The following is a 22024-nucleotide window of genomic DNA, read 5'->3' as shown; positions in this document are numbered from 1 at the left end:
TTATGCATTTATCAGATCCTTCAAAACCTCTCGGTTTTCCTTTACCTTTTCGTTGTGGTAGGTTATATTCAGCTTCCTTTGCTCGTCAAGTGCAAGGTCGATCCGAGATTTTCCAAAGGTTTTCAGTGTAATTTGACACTGGATGTGAGCTGACGACTTTTCATGCTTGGTTAAAGCTGCGGGCAGGTTGTTCAAATCACAATATCCCGCTGAAGTCCAAACAGTCGGACTGGTTGAAAAAAGCAGGCAGGGATAGCAGTACAGCCACATAGCCAATCTTTTCTTACATACCAATCAGTTTGAAATGATCGGATACTTTTGCTGTACTAGTCCATCTAAGGCTGGCGTAGACCTCCCTCTTGCAATTAACTCCTATTTGGAATTAAAATCGAGCTTGGAAAAATTTCTTAATTCCGTGATTACGGCTGGTGCTGTCATTTTGAATTTTGCGGGGATTAGGCATGTACGCTAGCTGTGGTGTAATGACGTTAGCTACGCAAATGTCCAGGAATATCTCGATTTTAATTGGTCCATGTCTGATACGTAACGGAGATGATTACGGGCATAACATATTTACGTCAAAAGGCACAGCAGATTTGTGCTTTTTGCCGTACATGTTAAAGAATACAGGATCGAAGTGCGCATGCTAACATGGGTTTTCCGCTTGTCGTCTGCAATGAATGGACCGTAAAAGCACTGCTTATTCTACCATTTGTTTTTAGTTGATTATGCGTAACTGCTACATTTGTCATCATAACGTCTAAACAATTGGAATAACACACATATTGCATGAATAAATCACAAAAATAAAAAGTAAAAATCCAAATACAAGTTTATTATTTAATAAACATTTTATTTTCGAATTTTGGAAGGGTAGGCAGTGCCTAGTTTGCCTACCCAGACCGCACGTCAGTGGACTTGTGTTGTGTGTAAATGGAATGCATCCAACTCGGATTTCTTGTTTTTTTTAACAGCTATGACGTTGATCCGAGTCCCGAGCTCCGACTTCCAAGACAAATGGAACGCAGCATCTGTTTCCCCGTTTCCCCCTAGCCCTGCCCCCGTCCAAACGACGAAGAAAGCGTGCATTTCCAAAAGCACCTCAGAGATGCTGTGTTCATACCACTGAGGTCTACGGAGAGCACTAAGGCTCAAAACTATAGTTTTTAACGAGCTTAAAAACTCTGTAGAATGTTGTATTCTAGAAGTGAAAATCTAATTTCATGACTGTCTAGTTATATTTTGGAAATGGGGTAACAGAACATCTAGGTTATGGGTGTAACCTCCATTCCCTGAACGAGGGAACGAGACGTTGTGTCGGAGAAGCGACACTAGGGGTCTCTCTTGAGCGCCGAATATGCCTCTGAACTATTAAAAAAGGCCAATGGGAATTAGGCAGACAGTATTTGCATACCCCGCCCCCGGACATACGGGTATAAAGGCGAGGAAATACATCGAGTTCATTCAGAAATTTTCTTTGGAGCCGATAGTAGTGCATGCAGTCTGCTGCGAGTCACACCTGTTCATGTTTTCCTTTGACGCTCTGCATGCTGTTGGATCGACGCCGCATTACAGCAGCTATACTCCTTCTTTGCACGGCAGTGCAATTTGCCACTGGGCGCTTCGACAGCGCAGAGAAACTCTAAAAGAGATATTTAAAAGAGTGATTTCCTACTAAAAGAGTATATTTCACTAAAAGAGCAATACACAGTGGCATTGAACGTCCTTTTCAGTATGCGTCTTTTTAAAGATGCCTTTTCGCCCCTGTGTAGTTCCTGGATGCGGTAGAGTGCTGACGGATGAGCTCGCCACTGCATCGTAGAGCGCGGCATCTGACGCTGACGACTCCCCTGGGCTGCCGCCTTCGGGCCAACACGCCCAGGCTGAGGCCGATGCGCAGATGACCGACATGCTTTCCCGGGCCGCCGTCAGCATGGGGCTGGATTGGAAACTCCATCCTCCCCACAGCCATCGGTGGTTGGATGACTGGTTCCTGGGGTCTGGGTGCCGCTCACAGCCTCGCCCCCTCCGGTCCTGTTTTTTCCGGAGGTTTATAATGAGCTGACATCATCGTGGAGAGCACCCTTCATTTTCGCCCAGCAGTTCTCCACAGTGAAGAAGCAGACGGAGGCCATCTCTCACATCCTGCCCCGCCACAAGCCTGCCGCCATGGGCCACGCCCCTTCTGCTCGCCGAGATCATCCTCATGCAGTTAGGAAACACCCTGCTCCGCCTCAACCCGGGCCCAGCTCTCAGCCCCAGCGTCGAGCACCCCGCAGGTAGCAGACGCCCCCATCTCACGGACTCCCTCGAGGACCCGGAAGGCTCCCAGGTGCTCCCAGGCAATGTTAGCTCTGGAGCTGGTAAGACCACTCCGTCCCCCGGTAGAGGGCCGGGAGGAGAATCTATTGTTGAATTCAATTAATTTGCCGCCACATTCTCAATAACAGAGCTATTTCCTTTGTCTCTGGGTTACCTGGCCCGCAAATGCCGTTCTCACGGCACTCTGCAGCCACAGGTCAACAGTCCCGGCATGCTGGACGCATACCCTCCGCCATCAGCCCCGCGACTGTTCCCCGGACGGCCGGTTCTGACAAGTCCAGAGGACACCGCTACAGGACCTCCTCCTCAGTAACTAACCCGCCCCCTGCCGGTTGTGCGGAGCAAGGTAAGTGCTTTGAATTTTTTCTCAGCACCAGAGCCTCGGGACGCACCCTTGCCTCCCGACGCCAAACTACCTGCTCTGCCCCGCCGGGTATGTCAAAAATACTCGTCCCTTTGGTGCCCCTAGCGCGGAGTCTGGATGCATGGCTTTCACTTCCCAACCCGTCTCGCTGGCTGGCCCGGACCAGCTGACTCGGTTACCCAATTCAGTTTGCCAGGCCCTGCCCCCCTTTGCAGGCGTCTGCTTTACCGCAGTACACGGCGAACATGCCAAATCCCTGCATGCAGAAATCGCTACTCTTTTACTCAAAGACGCAATAGAGCCTGTCCCTCCAACCGAAATGAAGAAGGGTTTCTACAGCCCTTACTTCATTGTACCCAAGAAAGGCGGCGGCTTACGACCGATCTTGGACTTGCGACGGCCAGGCGTATCAGTACAAAGTCCTCCCCTTCGGCATGTCTCTGTCGTCTCGCGTCTTCACGAAAGTCGCAGAGGGAGCTCTCGCCCCGCTCCGAGAAGTTGGCATTCGCATACTCAATTACCTAGATGACTGACTTATTCTGGCCCACTCACGAGAGTTACTATGCGCTCACAGAGACCAGGTGCTCAGGAACCTCAGCCGCCTGGGGCTTCAGGTCAACTGGGAAAAGAGCATGCTTGCCCAGGTTCAGAGCATCTCTTTTCTCGGTATGGAGTTAGACTCAGTCTCAATGTCAGCACGCCTCACAAACGAGCGTGTGCAGTCGGTGCTGAGATGCCTCACCAGTTTCAGGCCAGGCACAACGGTCCCTCTAAAACTTTTCTAGAGGCTCTTGGGGCATATGGCATCCTCCTCGGCGGTCGTGCCCCTGGGGTTGATGCAATCTACTGCGGGTACTTAATCTACCCTGTACTGGAATAGGTGCTCCACAGGGTAGGACTCCTACATGGACTCCCCCTGTGTGTATTTTCCGCGGTACGGTCCCCTTGTGAGTGGAACCGCGTCTCCATTAGGCAGTCCCAGCTGCCCTCCGGTCACCGTGTTGTAGCAACTCCCCCCTCCTAGTGAGGCTGGATCTACCACTGCACCATTTCCACATGCTGCCTAAAAAACCCATGTAATGTTCACCACTCTTACCTCTCCTTCAGGGTAGGTGTGGTCTCCGCAGGGTCTTTTCCCCCTGAAAGAATAGGAAACTGGGTAAGACCCCCTTCCCTCAATGCGTGTAAGGGCCCCGGCCGTTTATTGCTCTATGGGGAGACACATAGAGAGAAAAGAGGCCCAGCCAGGCTCGGCCCGTTCCCAGGTTGGCAAGCGTCACCTTGTTCCCCTGTTTAGGGTAACCGGAAGGACTCTGACGACTGTTTTGGGGCATTGGGGAAGGGTACGTGAGGTCTGACACAACTTGTCGTCTTTGCACGTAAGAAACCTGCCTGCTCCTGTGTCAGCAGTTCACGTACACGGCTCAGTGCATGGCGTGATTTAAAGGGGTCATGACATGAGAAACCAAATTTGCCTTGATCTTTTGGTATATAAGAGGTCTTTGTATCATTAAAACGTCCTGCAAGTTTAATATTTTAAGACGTCCTCCCCATTCTAAACGAATCATTTATTTAATCAAGCTCAAAATACAGCTCGTTCTGGATTCATGGTTAGAAGTGACGTGTCGGTTAGAAGTGACGTAACAGCGTTTGCATATGACCGCCTCCAGCACAAGATAACTACGATTTAAGCGCCAAGACAACTACGCTCATTTCAGTATCGCCGTCGCCTCACAAGTGTTCAGTCGATGGACAGCGAGCTCTGACAGAGACTACTTGTGCACAGGAAAATTACGATGCCACACAGATGTGCTGTTCCTGGCTGTGGTCAAACAAAACCTCTGAATAAGCTGCCGAAAGATCCAGGCGTCAGGGAAAAATGGATGCAGTTTATTTTTTGCGGACGTTCCAGTCACGGCAGTGTTAACTTAAGCGTTTGTTCTGTACATTTTAAGGATGACTGTTTTGAGAACAAATCTCAATATGATGCTGGCTTTGCCAGAAAACTGTTGCTCAAAGATAAGGCCGTGCCGACTATTCTGGGAACAACGACGACGCAAACTGTAAGTAATCTATTTTAAACTTTAAACTACTTTTTAAAGCGCAATTTCATTCATTATGAATAATCACAGTGTTTTTACTTAGTTTACTTGCATATTGTTCTGGCTGGGGGCGTCAATAATTGATACATAGGCACTGACGTTAGCCAATCATAACAGTGGGCGTTAACACTGAAGTCTTAAATGGAAAACGCCCCCAAAACAGACTGTTTGAATCAGAGGATGAGAAACAGGGTGGGAAAAGGTCATAAATCACTAGATTTTAAAAGTTTTTCTTAAAAAAAAATATATTAATACTATAATTGCACCTAAGGGAACATAATAATACAATAAAAAAAAACATGTCATGACCCCTTTAAATTGGACCCCTAGTGTCGCTTCTCCGACACAACATGTCTGCTTGACATAACAGGCCACAAGCCGGAAATTGAGCAAGCTCACAGATTCCCGGCTCGGAGGTCTGCTGAGGGAGACAGGCCCCGATCAATCCTGGCCAAATTACTGAGATCATCTGATAAATATCTTGTGTTATGTGAGGCGAGGAGCAAAGGAAAGCTTTCTTGGAAGAATCACAACATTTTCTTGTTCCCAGACTTTGCGAATTCGACAAGAGAAACATGATGAATTCAAGGAATGCAAGATATTCTTACATCAACGAAAGATCGCTTTTGCTCTGATGTTCCCAGCCAAGTTGTGAATAGATACTAAGGATGCCCGCAAAGTATTTACATGCACAATACCACAACAAGCAATGTCCTTCATAGACACAATGGGCGAATAAGCCATTTGATGATTCTCATGTGGCACCTGAGGGAGCTCGTCTCGCCATACATACACTTGTTTGTACGAAGAAGCTGAGCGCCTCCTTTGTGTCTTTTTGTGCAGGTTCCGCCTAGTGGCTGGAGTTTGTTTTGTGCAATAAAACTGTAGCGTGGCCACATAAGGGAATGTTTTATATATAGGTTGATGACTTTAAACTAATTATGTTTGTCATTTATGCCTATTAGTTGTATTACTTTCCCCTGTAACCTGTTATATCCCTCAGCTGTTGTGTGTTTATCCCCGATCTCTGTTCACGCGAGATCTCCGCGTGAATTCGTCTTACGTGTTTTCCTGCCACGTAAACAGGAAGTAACTTTCAGTTTCCATTTAAAGAACCGCTATGCCGGTTGTTGGCGCTCATTTGCGGGTACGCACATCATACCACACTCATTCAATTGGATTACGCTGGTGACTGACCTGGAAGCGCTGGGACGCCGTTCCTCTCGGGAAGTATACTTATTTGGCTCGCTGCTAGAGATGGGCAGATCGAGGCTTCGTGAAGCAATGAAACAGTCGAAGCAAATGTGCCATTTTGTTTCGAGGCTTCGAATCAATCCGAAACCCGTCTCCACGGTGACACCTAGTGGTCACTTGCAGGTGTTGATCTGAAACAACCTTTACAAAGAGCTAATAAAAAAATGTGTTGGTTTTTTTTTTTTTATTGTATTTTTGTAATATATGAAGCTTGTAACCTGTAGTCTCTTCACATTGCATAATGTGATTTTGGTCATGAAAAATGAATATTAATAAAAATAAATCAAGCCACAATGTCTCCCTTTCTTATAGATTTTTATTCAAAAATATTAATTTCTCTGCTGTTGAAGGACTCAGCCTACTTCTTTTTTACAGATAATTTCTCCAGCCTTTGAAAAAATTCTCTCACAAGGGACACTTGTTGCTGGCATACAAAGATATTTTTTAGCTAGGACATACAAATGAGGAAAGATTACTGCTCTCTCTTTCCAGTAAGTTAGAGGATCATGAGTTCTGGGCAAAAACGCATCGCTGAGGTATTTTTTCACTTCCACTGTGGCATCAGCTGTAGGATTGTGTATCATCTGGGTCTCACGGATACGATTGTCAAAATGTTCCCATAAACTGTCTTGTGTTTCAACTGGTGTTGATGATGGGCCTGATGTTGACATTTGTGGTTCTGAATTAAAAGAAAACGGCAATTAGTAACAAATCATAAACTGACAACACATATGAAGTATAAATTTCATGAATCACATTACATAAGATAACATAGACTGAAACTCACCAGGAGTTGTGTTTGAACGCATCAGTGAAGCACACTCCAGTGTGATGTGCTTTTCAGCATCCAGGGCTTTGGCAGGATTTCCAAAAGCCACATTTTTAAACCTTGGGTCCAGCAGTGTAGCCAGTGCCAAGGCTCTAAAAGTCTCGTACCCTCCACATCTGGAGTGCAGACCTTCTTGTAGATGTGAGCCTATGAGCCAACACAAGAGAAAACCATATTAATTAAAATAATGACAACAATATGAGAGTTATGGCCAATTACACGTATGGTCATAGTGTCCTACCTAATTGTACAGTTGATTCCTGCGTTGCATTTCCTTTTTCTGTGCAAGCTTGTGCTGCAACATCCTGTACAATGGTATGAGCTTTGAAGCAGACACTCTCTGTTCCTCTGACATCTCTGTTGTTGCTAGTTTGAATGGTTGAAGAAGTGTCAATGACTGTTGAATAATGTCATACTCAAGACTTGTCAGGGAGCAGTATCACTGTTTAAATTGGCAAGTGCAGCAGCCACTGGCTCACGTTGCTCATACAAGCGTTGTAGCATGTCGAATGTGCTGTTCCATCTCGTTTCAACCTCCTGTATCATTTTCAGACTTGGTCTGCCCATCAAGCTCTGCATCTCCACAAGCTTGTCCTTTGCTTTGCAGCTGGATCTGAACAACCCCACTATCTTTCTGGCTTTCTGGCGAATTTCATTGATGACTGGGGTTTGATCCAGGGCCTTTTTCACTATCAAATTCAAATTATGAGCAAAACATGGGACATGGCGAAGGTTGAGTAGCTGGGCACTTAGGATCATGTTGGATGCATTGTCAGTCACCATGCAGTGAACTTTGGAGGTTATTCCCCACTCAGCCATTAGCAAGGCTTTAGCCTCCATGAGATGCTGGGCTGTGTGGGTTTGGTAAAACCTCCTTACACCCAGTAAAACAGTTGCCATTGTTGCCTCTGGTGTTATGTAATGGCATGTTACACCAAGATATCCATCCATATTAATGGAAGACCACATGTCAGCCGTAAGGCTAACAAATTCCGCCTTTTGTAGGTCCTCCATTGTCTTCTCCTTGGTTGTGTTGTACCTTTCAGCTGACCATTGTTTTAAGCACCTTCCAGGATGGGAGGACATAGCTTGGATCAAGCTTGTTCACAAAGGCCCTGAAACCCTCATCCTCCACGATGGTGAAGGGCTGCAGATCCTTCACCACCATGTTCAGAAGAGCCTCATCCAATTCCCTCTGTCTGCCTTTTAAAAGAGAAGATAAAACATACTTTCAGACAAATATATTGGAAAAATAGTAGCCTACCGTGAAAGTAGTCTACTGGTTCATTTGGAAACCTTCCTAAACAAAGTTATGTTATGAATATTTATGCTCAGTGTGCAGAGAAAGATAAAGTGCATTATAGAAATACAACAATTACAAAAAACAAAATGATGTCTTGGCTGTAGATTGGGTACTCATATGTAGACATATAAAATGTATATTCACAAAGTATAATATTATATTGACAACATTTGTTTTTAAAGTGATTGGCAGTTGTGATTGGGATGTTAGGCATGTCTTAGTCCATGGCCTTTCTAAACAATGGCCCAACACTTAGTTATTATATTTCACTTATAATTAGCCTATATTTCAAACAATGCATACCTTGCTTAGATGGCCCAGCAGTGTCAGTAGCAGGCCTTGGTACAGGGGAACACTACCATCCTCTGCACCCTGCAGAATGGCAGGATGAATGCTCCTCAAATGGCGCATCATGGATGATGTATTGTTGCAGTAGGCTGAGCTGCCGATCACAATACACACATCTCACTTTATTTGGGGTTTCCAAATGGAAATGCTCCCACACCACAGATGTACGGCATCTCTTCTGTGGAGCCTCCATTTCTTTCTTTCTTTCTTATCTATCTATCTATCTATCTATCTATCTATCTATCTATCTATCTATCTATCTATCTATCTATCTATCTATCTATCTATCTATCTATCTATCTATCTATCTATCTATCTATCTATCTATCTTATATGTAGCCTATCTATCTAATAATCTATATGTATCTGTAATATATGTATCTATCTATTAATCTATATATATCTATAATATATATATATATATATATATATATATATATATATATATATATATATATATATATTTCTATCAATGCATCTATTCATGTGTCACTATATGTACTCTGTGTGTCTCTAAGTCAATGTGTAAATGTAAATTAAATCCTAAATATAACTAAACAAATCGCACTATAAATGTCACTATATCACCAAAAATCCACTATCTCAAAACCAAACTCCTCTCACAAAAACCCACGATATGAAAATGCGTTGACAAAACTTTTATACTGTGTGATTGTGTGATTTGTTCCCGAACCGACCAATCAATGAAACCCTGATTCGGCGGAGCACTCCACCTGATGAAACACTTAGACGCTTCATTTAGCCGTTGTCACGTGACGTGGGTGTTTTGAATCACGCTTCGGATCAGTGTTTCGAATCATCTTTGCTTCGGGATCTCGCAAAGCTTCGGAACGTCTGTTTCGCGCCAGCCATCCTTACTCGCTGCCAGGATTACTTTTTTATCAGAGGACATTGGTCTGTCATCACTTCATCACTTGATCGTGCTCACGGACAATACAAACACCCGGTGAGGCTGATCTGAACACTGTAAATAACTCCGTGCACTGGACTTCACTTTTACTTGTATATACACCTTGTTTGTGATTGTTGTAAATATTATTGGTTTGTTAATACACGTGGGTTTACTGGTATTTCATCAGTGTGGATATATTTATTTTCTCCACTCCATTACCTATCAATAGAAACGGTACGGAAGATCCCATAATAGTGTGATACTCAACTTTAGTATTGGAGAGTGTTACAAAACTCCTTTGGGACAGTTGTGGATGAATCTGCTCGTTTTTTGTTCTTGTGTCTCCTATTGGTTGTAGTTTGTTTTGTGGAGTATTTTTATAGGACATTGGAAGGATTGCTGCACTTATGAGAAAGCTAGCTCACAGAACATTTGTCTGACTGTCCGAGGATACTGAACAGCTTTTAGCAGCTGGAGTTTGTTTTGTGGAGGAACACACCTTCGAGACAGTTCTGTGAATGAATCTACACGTTCTTTGTGTTTTTCTGCATATTGGCTGGAGTTTGTTTTACAGAGTATTTTCTGTTATGTAATTTTGTTTAAAAAAATTGTATAGAAGCAACAGACTTGAGCAATCCGATGGCAAAGTTGTCGCAGGGACTCTTGTAGGCATACATGGACTTTTTGTGTTTAGAGGGATGGATGCCGGTTGCCCCTCTCGTGCACGGGGTTAATGTGCACGTTTTTCTTTTTTCTGTTTGTTTGGTTCTGGGAGGAGTTCGGGGTTTGATTGTTGCACTAATCTTTATAATCTTGGTTTTGACACGCAATCTATGTTTTCTAATATGTCAAATGTTAATATGAGTGGATTGTCTTTCCACGTGGAATGTGAATGGGTTGGGGCACCCCATAAAAAGAAGGAAGGTTATTTAATTTCTTAAGCTTAAGAAATATGATATAGAGTTTCTTCAAGAAATGCATCTGTAACGTTCTTTGTTCGGGCAATGGAGGAGTCAGGAGGCAGCAAAGCAGATTTGAGGTCGGTTTATTTTCTTCACTTTACACAAACAAAAACAACATGTATGCACTGTCGGCTTCCAGGTCTCTCTCTCTCTAACTGCTGGCTATGTAGCCCGCTTATGCCGCTCTCCCCGTGTTCACTGTAATCAGAAACAGGTGTTAGGCATAATTTAGCTCAGGATTAAGCGCCCTTACCGCTCTTTCTCTCTCCAGACAGACACTTGACCATGCCCCCGCTGCCACAGCATTTTCCCTGCAGGAAGCTGAAAAATGTTACTTTATAGGCACAAGGCGGTACAATCAAATTGATTAATTTCAGATTATTTTACTCTGGGTTTACTCTTTCCCCATTTTTGTTCTGTCTTGCCCTGGAGCCACAATAAGAAAGGAGGATGATTTTCCAGAAGTGATGGCGGGAGGGGTGGCACACAAGCTTTTGCTTTACACAGATTATATTTTATTATTTGTCTCCAACATCATTAGATCTATGCCTTGCCTCCACAGGATTATTAATTCCTTCTCTAAATTCTCAGGATACAGGGTCAATTGGTCTAAATCCAAAGATTTTAATCTGACAGCATACTGCTCAGTATTGGCTTTTCAACTGGGAACCTTCCTATGGCCCAAACAGGGCATCAAGTATTTTGGCATGTTATTCTCTGCAAATTTTTGTGATTTAATTTTGACCCTTTAATAAAAGGTTTTTTGAGCGATGTAGACAGGTGGGCTTCATTACATTTATCTATGATAGGGAAGGTTAATGTGATTAAAATTAGTTGTATTCCAAAATTCAACTGCCTGCTACAGTCTCTCCCAGTAGATGTCCCCCTCTCTTATTTCAAGCAATTTGATAGTATAGGGAAGACCTTCATTTGGAATGGTAAGCGTCCCAGATGGCATTTCAACAAATTACATAGGCCGATTGGTCATGAGGCATCAGTTTATTACTCCATGCCAGTTCAACATCTGGGGGATGGAGCTTTAACCTCCATCAAGAGATTATGGGAGAAAGATTTTAATTTGGTATTGGAGTAGGGAGTGTGGGCTGGGATTCTAAAAGACATCAAGTCTGTATCTAGAAATGCAAGGATGCGAATTATACAATTCAATATTCTACATAGATTCAATTGGACACCCTTTAGACTGGATAGGCTTGGTCTTGAAGACACATCCACCTGCTGGCATTGCCAATCGGAGGATAGAGACACAGCCCATGTTTTTTGGTGGTGGGCTGAGATCCAGGAATATCGGTTGAAGTTACAGAGTTTTGTGGGTGCGGTCATCGACGTAGGTAACAAATACATACATTTTGGTCATAACCAGTGCGATGATAGGCAGGCAGATTGTTTTAAGGGGTTGGAAAATGTGGGAGCGCCCTCAATTTGGGAGTGGTGTGAGGAAATGGGGAGGGTGGCAGCCTTCGAAGATGTCACGTTTAGAAGGCTGGGGATATGGGATTCCTTTAATGCAAAATTGGGTAGATATTAGATTTTTTTTTTGGGGGGGGGGGCTCTCGGTGGGGGCTGTGGAGAGAGAGGCATATTTTAAGTAATAAAAATTTATTATTATTATTTATTTTGTGTGTGTACTTCTGTATAATGGGATGTTCGTTTGGGGTCAGAGTGTTTTTTTTGGGGGGATGGGTAGTAGTAGTAGTAGTGGGAGTTAAATGTTAATTGTATATATGTTTTGTTTTTCTTTGTCTTTGTGGAATCAAGAAAAATGTTAATCATAAAAAAGAATTAAAATTGAATTGCTCTTTGAAAAGGTGTACTTGCATTATTATAATATTATATTATCATTATATTAGTGGCATAAAATGGTCTTAAAATGACAATAATATCATTTATCGCAATTATTTCTGGGACAATATATCGTCCAACAAAAGTAGTTATCATGATAGGCCTACACATATGTTGGTGCGGATATCTTTATGAGGACTTTCCATAGACATAATGATGTTTATACTGTACGAACTATAGATTCCCCTAACCCTACCCCTAAACCTAACCCTCACAAAAAAACTTTGTACATTTCTTTAATTTTCTAAAAAACATTTAGTATGTTTTGTAAGCTCTTTGAATAATGGGGACACTAGAAATGTCCTCATAAACCACATTTATAGCATAATGCCCTTGTAATTACCAGTTTGTAACCTAAAAAAATTTCCTCATATCCACCAAAACCTACCCAGATACACACAGAACTTATCATTGACTTCTGTTGTTTTTACACTTAGCTAATGAAATTTAACCTAATCCTTACAAAGAACCTTTTAAATTTATACATACCTAGACAGCAATTTTCAGGTGTGTGTGTGTGTGTGTGTGTGTGTGTGTGTGTGTGTGTGTGTGTGTGTGTGTGTGTGTGTGTGTGTGAGAGAGAGATCATGATGCGGTCAAGGCGTCAGATCATGCTGTGGGAATCAAGAACCCAGTTGATGAGAGAGACTCACTCTGCCATAGACTCAGACATAGGACAAGGAGACATACGGACCATGAGAGCAGAGATTCACCGCATGGAGGTGTGTAGCTTTTTGCAGGACATATAAAGTGTGTTTGTGGAAGTAGATCCAACTGTGGTTTTAAACTAAATGGCCTTTGTGTGTGTAGGTTCGTTTTGCTCAATTGATGAAGCAACAGGAGCGGTTGTTGAGAGACATGGAGTCAGTGATTGCCAGGTGTGAGACTATCGTTGTTTGGAGTGAGGCTCTGTCATGGTCCGACCTTAAGCAGCCCACACACAATGACTACCACAACACTCTCCAGAGCTTCCGCTGAAAGATTCTCCAAAATAAGAAGGTTTGTGTGTATGCATACCCATTATCACTGGCTTATAAAAATCTTAGAATTTAAGTCAAATTCAGTTTTAGTGTCAAACAATATGCCCTTACCAGAAAACCTAGGTGCTTAATTTAAGATAGAACCTTTAAATGCATACTTCAAGTCTTTAGTGACACGGGAAATCATCCATTGTCTAAAGTAATGCCCACACCTCTTTAGTATTCCTCAACCTTTCTTTTATTAATAGTGTAATAAACAAAAAATATGTTTTAAAATTGTGCTTCATAAATCATATTTTTGATGATTTCATATGCATATAAATTTATTATCACAGGATATCTATTTTTTTTAAACCTATTATTTACAACAACACAGCAGCACAATGTTAAAGACAATAAATTAATAATTAGATAATGAATACAGACTATATACAAAAAACAATAGATAAAGTAAGCATTAAAGAAACATCCTTGTGTAAACATTGTTATCAATGGAGTAAGATGAATTGGGCATTTGCAGTGATTTACACAGGTTTAAAATTGCTGGAGGGTGGTAGTTATTTGATGTAACTAGAGCATTAGAGCACAACAATGCCCTGCCAGTTTTTCAGTGCTTCAGAACCTTGGTTCAGTAAGTATTTTTCCCATAAATTTTTTTCCATTGGGATTTCATAGAATCCTTAATATAATACTTCTAAGCCATAATCCAGTTCAACCAGTTTAGAGTTTTGAAGCAAATACGTTTTTTCAAAATCTGACAAAAAGACAAAGGTACAAGACCGTGTACTTAACGTCTTTATTGAGGACATGAACTACAATTTTATGAAGCATTGTGAATAAAGCAATCGAATTAAAAAACTATTACAAAATGTTAAACTATTGATTGAAAGTTGTTGAAAATAAGAATAAATGCATATTATAATTTTACTACAAAATATGAATATACTAGCGCTTTCAATCGATTACAATTGTTAATCGAATCAATTAATCGCAATAATTCAATACATAATGATGAAATAATTATACATAGTTATCTTTAAATATAAAAAATTATATATATATATATATATATATATATATATATATATATATATATATATATATATAAAAAATATTCAGATAATTAAAATGCATTACATTCTTGTGGCAGAAGAGTTCAGAATCAGATTGAGATCCCTTAGTTCGCATTTGAACCCTTAGTAACGCATATCTGTGTTGTTTTCTTCACTGTATAAACTGTGTTGCTCACACAGCTGAAATTTCACTTACTGCCCTCTGGAGTATACAGGTGGTAATACAAGCATGCGATTAAATGCGTACATTTTTTGTATAATTAATCGGCGTTATTAACGCGTTAACTCAACAGCCCTAGAATATACAAATATATAAGTAGTTGTAGGGAGACTCGATTGCGTCATTCACATGCATGGGAGTGGCCGGCCGCTGCTTAGGTCTTTTGCTGTGGTTTGTTTGCTGCGACTCTCAGATTGGTGAATTTGCCCCCTCAGTATCATGGGTAGTGTAGTTCTTAACCGGGAATTACACTATTAAACACGGTTTTTAAAAAATTTAGTTGAAATAATGCAGACTGATGACTTGAACACAAGCATATACAGTACCATTGATTTACAACTTTGTAGCAGACAGTAGGTCTGTATATAAAACTTTTGTCATCAAAAAGCAGTTTTTTAGGAGAAAATAAATGGGATTTTTACAGAGGTAGACCGATATATCGGTTTGACCAATTAAACAGTGCCGATAGTTGCTTTTTGAAACTTTTTTTACTCCTCTGTTTTCCTCTGATTAGGTTTTTTGAATTGAAGTGAGGGCATGCAAAGAAAAATTTGACTATATTAAAATGTCCCTCGTCAGCACATACACTCTCTGAGCACTTTATTAGGAATACTATAGTCCTAATAACATAGTCTTCTGCTGTAGCCCATCTGCCTCAAGGTTTGACATTGATATGGTTGTGCATTCTGAGATGCTATTCTGCTCACTACAATTGTACAGAGTGGTTACCTGAGTTAAAGTAGCCTTTGTCACCTCGAACCAGTCTGGCCATTCTCTGTTGATCTCTCTCATCAACAAGGTGTTTCTGTCTACAGAACTGATGATCACTGGATGTTTTTGGCACCATTCTAAGTAAACTCTAGAGATTGTTGTTCGTGAAAATCCCAGGAGATCAGCCGTTCACATTGTTTTCCCCATTCTGATGGTTGATGTGAACATGACCTGTATCTGATGATTTTATGCATTGCACTGCTGTCACATGATTGGCTGATTAGATAATCACATGAATAAAAGGTGTTACTAAAAGTGCTCAGTGAGTGTACATCATGTCTCTAACTTCATATATTGTGTGAATAATAATATATACAGTAGGCCATAAAAAGCTTAATTTGGTAAATATTAAATATAGAGCATTGTAATAGAGCCAAATCACCATAATTTCAAAATAAGAGTCCCTGGTGTGTTTCAGGTTTGTTTAGTCTCACATTATGCACCCAATTTTCTTTTTTTCTGATTATTATTGGGATTTTGGTTGAAAAATAAACTATATCTGAAATTGTATTCATTTTGGCTTTTATGTCTTTGCCAACTCAGAAAATGTTGTAAAAAAAAATTGGCCAAGTAATCAGTTATCAGCCTTTTCCATACAGCCTTAGTATTAGGTATATGCAAAATCTACTATCGGTCGATCTCTAATTTTTACTTCTGGCACCAAACTGTTGCGCTTTATATATTTTTGAGAAATTTGGGTTTGGGCGGTTTACGAGGACATTTGTTTAGGAGACAAACTGTTAATTACATATGGAGGCCCAAACCTGCAAAAATAATAAATAAATAAATGTAATAATAAAAAAAAAAATAAAAATAAAGGAATAAATGTCTTGAAAAAACATATATAATTCGTTTATAATAAAAAAAATTCCTGAATTTATTATTGTATGACTTTATTCCTTTATTTTCTATATTTATTTTTAACTTTATTTTTATTTATTTGTTTATTTTGCAGTGTTTTTTATTTATGTTAATTAATTTTTTTGATTCATTTATTCCCACATATATTTATTTCCATATTTATATATTCCCATATATATTTATACATGCATTTATTTTTACTTTTCTGTGTGCAACATGGAAATGAGGGAGGCGGACCTTGCGTAGCTCCAGTGCATCATTGGTTGAGAGCTCAATAGTACTTATCGGAAGCAAATAAGATGGACGTCCCACCTTAGTACCCCCTGACTCGCAAAGATTTAGAATATGCAGGGAAAAGTTTTGCAGAGTCTAACAATCCAGGATGTGCTTCGACATTCTTACCGGCCTACAGCTATCCTAAACCATCAGTAAGCACCTCTACTCTAAATGAAAAATAGTCATTAGATGCGTGGTTATCGACTTCATTTGCTAAGTTGCGCAACTCTCTAGATATATGTGAAGCGTCAGCTATAGATTTTTTTTATTGCAGAACTTATGTATACATACATACATACATACATACATAAACGATCAGGGAAATGAAGCATGGTTGTTTCTTTTACAATGAACAATCATAACAATAGAAAACAATATTATGGATTTGCGGACATCAAAATATTAAGTTATATACACAGGGAAAAAAAAGAAAAGCATATGGTTAAATAATATAATTTATGAAACTTGCTCATTTTGTGGTATTGTTGAAGAAACAGTTCCCCATTTATTTTGTGATTGTAGTATAACCAATAGATCTTGGATTGACTTAAGCTCTTATGTTTTTAGCCCCACAAATAGTTTAGCTATAGTTTACAGGATATGGCTATGATCTAATGTCACATCAAAACAAGTCAAGAGTAATCGAGCACACGCTTCAATCTACAATATACCAATGGTAAGCAGGACCAGCCCACATAATTATCATACAAGAGACAGAAATGTAAGAATAAATATAAAAATGAATACACGTGGGAATATTTAAATATGGAAATAAATACAGGTGGAAATAAATGAATGTATAAATAAATAATAATAAAAAACAAAAACAAATGAAAGAATAAAAATAAAAATAAAAAATAATAAAGGAAAAAAGTCTACAAAAATAAATTCAGGAATAACTTTCATTAAAAACTAATTTTATTTGTTTTATCAGGACATTTATTCCTTTATTTATTTTCTTATTATTACATTTATTTATTTATTATTTGTGCAGGTTTTGTCCTCCATAATTACAAGGGTATTAATTATGCTACAAATGTGGTTTATGAGGACATTTATTGTGTCCCCATAATTCAAATCGCTTAAAAAAAAAAAACCATACAAAATAAAGTAAAAATACAGATTTTTTTTGTGAGGTTTAGGGTTTGGGTTATAGTTAGGTGATAGAATCTATAGTTCATACAGGATAAAAATCATTATGTCTATGGAGAGTCCTCATAATGATAGCCGCACAAATCACAATGTGTGTGTGTGTGTGTGTGTTTAGCAAGCAGAAGAGTGTGATAGTGTCATAGCTCAGCTGGAGAAAAGCAATGTTCTTTGAGCTCCAGTCTCAGAGACAAACAGATGTATCTCAGTGACCTGCGGAATTCCACAGATGTTCTCACCCAGGACCTCAGTACACTACAGGAGACAAAAGAGAGTGTCAGTACACACAGAAACACACACGCACTCTACATCACAGCGTACACCACACAGATACTTGCTTCAATAGTGGACAAAATGCCACACACAAACTTGTTCCACACCCTGATTTAATTCCACACCTCTACATTTAGAAATAAGAAATACATTCCAATCATCTGAGTTTAGTGTGTGTTCTGTAACTGTGTGCCAATTATGTGGAATCAACAGTGGTTCTCTGCTCTTCTCCTGCAGAACTTGTCTGGTCTGATCACCCTACAGTATCGGGCCAAACACCTGCAGGCTGTTAAGATGGGACAGTACAGTTCTGTGTTTTGTGGAGATGCAGAACTGAAGTCGGCATAAATAGAAACATGAGGGGCGATTGAAAATGGTCAGCATAACTTCCACTTAAGATTCTCTGATTAATGTGATTAAAGGTACTGTAAGCGATTTCAGCCGTTCTACTTCCACAAGACTGAGCCATTGAATTAGCCACACCCCCTCTTTTTAAAACCCAGCACTCCAAAGATAACAAATGTGCTTTGTTGAGACTGACATCAGGCAGAAACAGTTGTCTAAAACAACAGCAGCAAAATAGCACCCTCAAAAGATAATTGTTATGAACAACATGGCTTAAAAATGGCAGTAAGTCTTAATAATTTGCAGCAACTACAATACTATAATATCGCGCATGATTGACAGGTTGAAAGCGGCATTGTCCGCAGCCTGCAGACACATTTTTACAAGATGTTTACAGAGTCTAGAGCTGTCACAGAGACAGGTGAGATTTCTTAAGACAATTAATTAATTAATATCTTTCAGGAGTATGAAATGCTTTGCATACTTTTCCATGAAAAAACTTGCTTACAGCACCGTGAAGCAGAGTACGAAACAATGCTAGAAAAAAAAAAACAGCCAATAATTAATGTCTTAAAATGTTTAATCAAATTAATTACATGGTATGCCAATTAATGAATCACAATTAATTGCATACATACATAGTTGCTTAAAAAGCCCCTCAAATAACAATAATTAAATATATAATTATTAAATATTTATAAATAGTTATATTTAAATTATAAATAAACTAATATATATATATATATATATATATATATATATATATATATATATATATATATATATATATATTCAAAAAAATTATACAGATAATTAAAATGCATTACATTATTTTGGCACACAAGTAAAGCATATATATATGTGTTTGTGTGTGTGTCTATATAAATGCTTTACTTGTGTGCCAAAATAATGTAATGCATTTTAATTATCTGTATAATTTTTTGAATATATATATATATATATATATATATATATATATATATATATATATATATATATATATATATATATATATATATATGTTATGTTTATATATATATATATGTTATGTTTATATGTCCTTAGGCTTGTATGCAAAGTTTGCTGCAGACCCAATATTCACTTCACAAGCACTTCAGTTACTGAAAACGATGATGAGGTTTGAGAGGCATCTATATGGCTGCAATACCTTCTGAACTCTGGAAATAAAAATTAAAGGGCACCTATTATGGAATTTTGAAAATTACCTTTCATGTAGTGTGTAACATAGATTTAAGTGAACAAAAACATCCTGCAAAGTTTTATATATGAAAGTTCACCGTAAAAAAAGGTTATTGTCTCTCAAAAGTAGGAGTCGACTCTGAGTCAATGTAATGAATCGTTTTTCCAATGAGTCATTTTCCTTTTCGTTGTGACGTCAAGACGAAAAATTATCAAATTGGCCGCGCCCACTCATTGCGCGCGCAGACACCAGGGAAAACTTGAAAACATCATGTCGACAACAAGACGCTGTGTTCTGAAGTCCATATCAAAAGCGACCTTTTTTTTCACTGCCCAAGGACGAGCATGTGAAGAATCAGTGGCTAGAGTTTATATTTACAACTATACCACACAAGTATAGCCCGAACCTTGTGCTGTGTTCGCGTCATTTTAATGATGATTGCTTTACGAACATGAATGCTTTCAAGTGTGGATTCGCGAGGCGATTGATACTGAAGGAAGGTTCAGTACCAAGTTTATTTGGATCAGCTTCCTCCTCTGAATCACAACCTGTAAGTATTATTAATAATTGTTGCTTTTATGTGTTTTTTAGCATGCTTAATAAGTATTTGTGTGTGTTGTGTAAGTTACGCTCAGCGCAGCTTCTAGGTCTCCAATGTCAATTTTTTTGAAATATGTGAAATGTTTGTCGATGTTATTGGAGTTGTCATAAAGAATAGAGCAATAACTTGTAGTAATGCAGTGCTTTACCAATATGTTTATGCGTTGGGCTAACACAAACAATAACTGATTGGGTGTTTACCACTGAACTTTGGGCTATGATCGCTAACATAAATCAACTAAAATTCCTTCTCTGATTTAGATTTTTTTACTACAAAGCGGTGATGGGTGTTCCGTTTCCGACAATCTCTGCACAGAGTATACCAATCACAACTGACTGGGTCATCTGACCAATCACCGCAGATTAGCGTCACGCAAAGGAGGGGTTTGGAAAAATGAGTCGTTGAACGAATCATTTGGGAGTCGGTGAGCAAATCAGGTAAACATAAATGCATATTATAAGACAACAAAAGTGTTTTTTGTCATTGCATGCATGTAAAACTGTTGTTGGGGACTCCCAAAACAATATTAGGAACATTTTAAATGCCATAATAGGTGCCCTTTAAAGTTAAATTACAATAATGAGCAGCTTTTGACAAGATTGTTAGTTTCGTATTATCATTAGTAGCTGAACATAAACCAGTTGGGCAAAGAAGAGAAAAGCAGAATCTAGTGATTTTAGGAATTAATAAACAAGACTAATCATGCTAATACCATCAATGTACATCTCTGTGCTCTGATCTCAGGTCTGCTCTGTTCTTCAGCATTTGACTCAAAAACACTGAGCACCACAGCGTCCTCCACAGGATCAACCTCACACTGGCAGAACACACTAACCATGGACTTCATAACAGCTAGTGACCACAGAAATATTTATTACATATAATAAAAGACATGTATGATGCATATATGTATATGCATGTTTTCGAGAGTCATAGGACTCTTGATCGACCAGGAACTACACTGTTTAGCTACAGCAAGAAAGACCATTTATATTGCAACTTTCTTGTATCAGAGTAAACAGTTGCTGCAGCCATATTTGCAGCTTTCTGATGGAGTATCCTAAATAAAATCTCTTCTCAACATTTTCATCACCAATGTTTACTGTATCCTACATTTTCACAAGGAAGTTGGAGGATTTATTTATTTTTTTGCTCCAGTTGAAGTGTGCATAATGTATAATGGTGTTTGTACAGGACACATTTATTTACCATTCTAGAAGTGTCTTGTTTCAGTCTTGCACCCTACCCTCTATTCAGACATGGGTAGTGACTGCCCAACACATTCAAACAAGCTTTGTTTCACCTTTGTTATGAGTATTGATTTAAAAATGGCTAATTATACACTTATTACATTACTCAGTTTTAGTCCTACATAATATCAATCATTAACAACTATAACAGCCAGTGAGCTTCAAATTATGATTAAATGCTTGGTAAGAAAAATCATACTTTAGGAAATTTCAACTGAAAATATTCCCATCATCCATAGTCGTACATTTACTGCCCCTTGTGTTTGTTTTCATTACAATCTCAATGCTGTTAGTAAAGCATTCTTTCTATTTTTATATGTACAGAAAATAATTATTAATAATAAAAAAGTGTGCTGGTTGGTACGGAGCCCCCGAAGTGACCTGTGCAAAAAAAAAAATCTAAGACACTTTCGCGTGCGCACGAGAAACTATCGCGTGCGCACGCGTTACAGTTTCCGGTGTGTGTATAGCTCTTTTCCGATTGCGTCATTGCCATCATTCATTTAGTCAAAGATACTGAGAGCATAGATGCGCATGAATTTATAGAGATATATTTTAAACTTGGCCTTCAATACAAAGACATTACTGTCTATGACATTTGTAATACTGTCATGGCTGAGACACGTTTTGATCTTCCAAAGGACACTAATCAAGCAATAGACTTGTACTTGCATTTAACACGAGAACTACCGGAATTCTATAACTACTAGAATGGCCATAGCGGTCATTCTGACCGTTCATACTAGACTGTACCAAATGTCATGTCA

At 39.3% G+C, this 22024-nt stretch overlaps 1 pseudogene; it reads left to right on the top strand.

Annotated features, from left to right (window-relative positions):
* Window positions 1-18300, top strand: part of LOC127646107 (coiled-coil domain-containing protein 40-like) — a 42530-nt pseudogene extending 24230 nt beyond the window's left edge.
* The last annotated feature ends 3724 nt before the right edge of the window (window positions 18301-22024 follow it).

The sequence above is a fragment of the Xyrauchen texanus genome, chromosome 7, assembly GCF_025860055.1.
Source record: "Xyrauchen texanus isolate HMW12.3.18 chromosome 7, RBS_HiC_50CHRs, whole genome shotgun sequence".
Taxonomy (NCBI): Eukaryota; Metazoa; Chordata; class Actinopteri; order Cypriniformes; family Catostomidae; genus Xyrauchen; species Xyrauchen texanus.
This window is presented reverse-complemented; position numbering and strand designations above follow the sequence as displayed.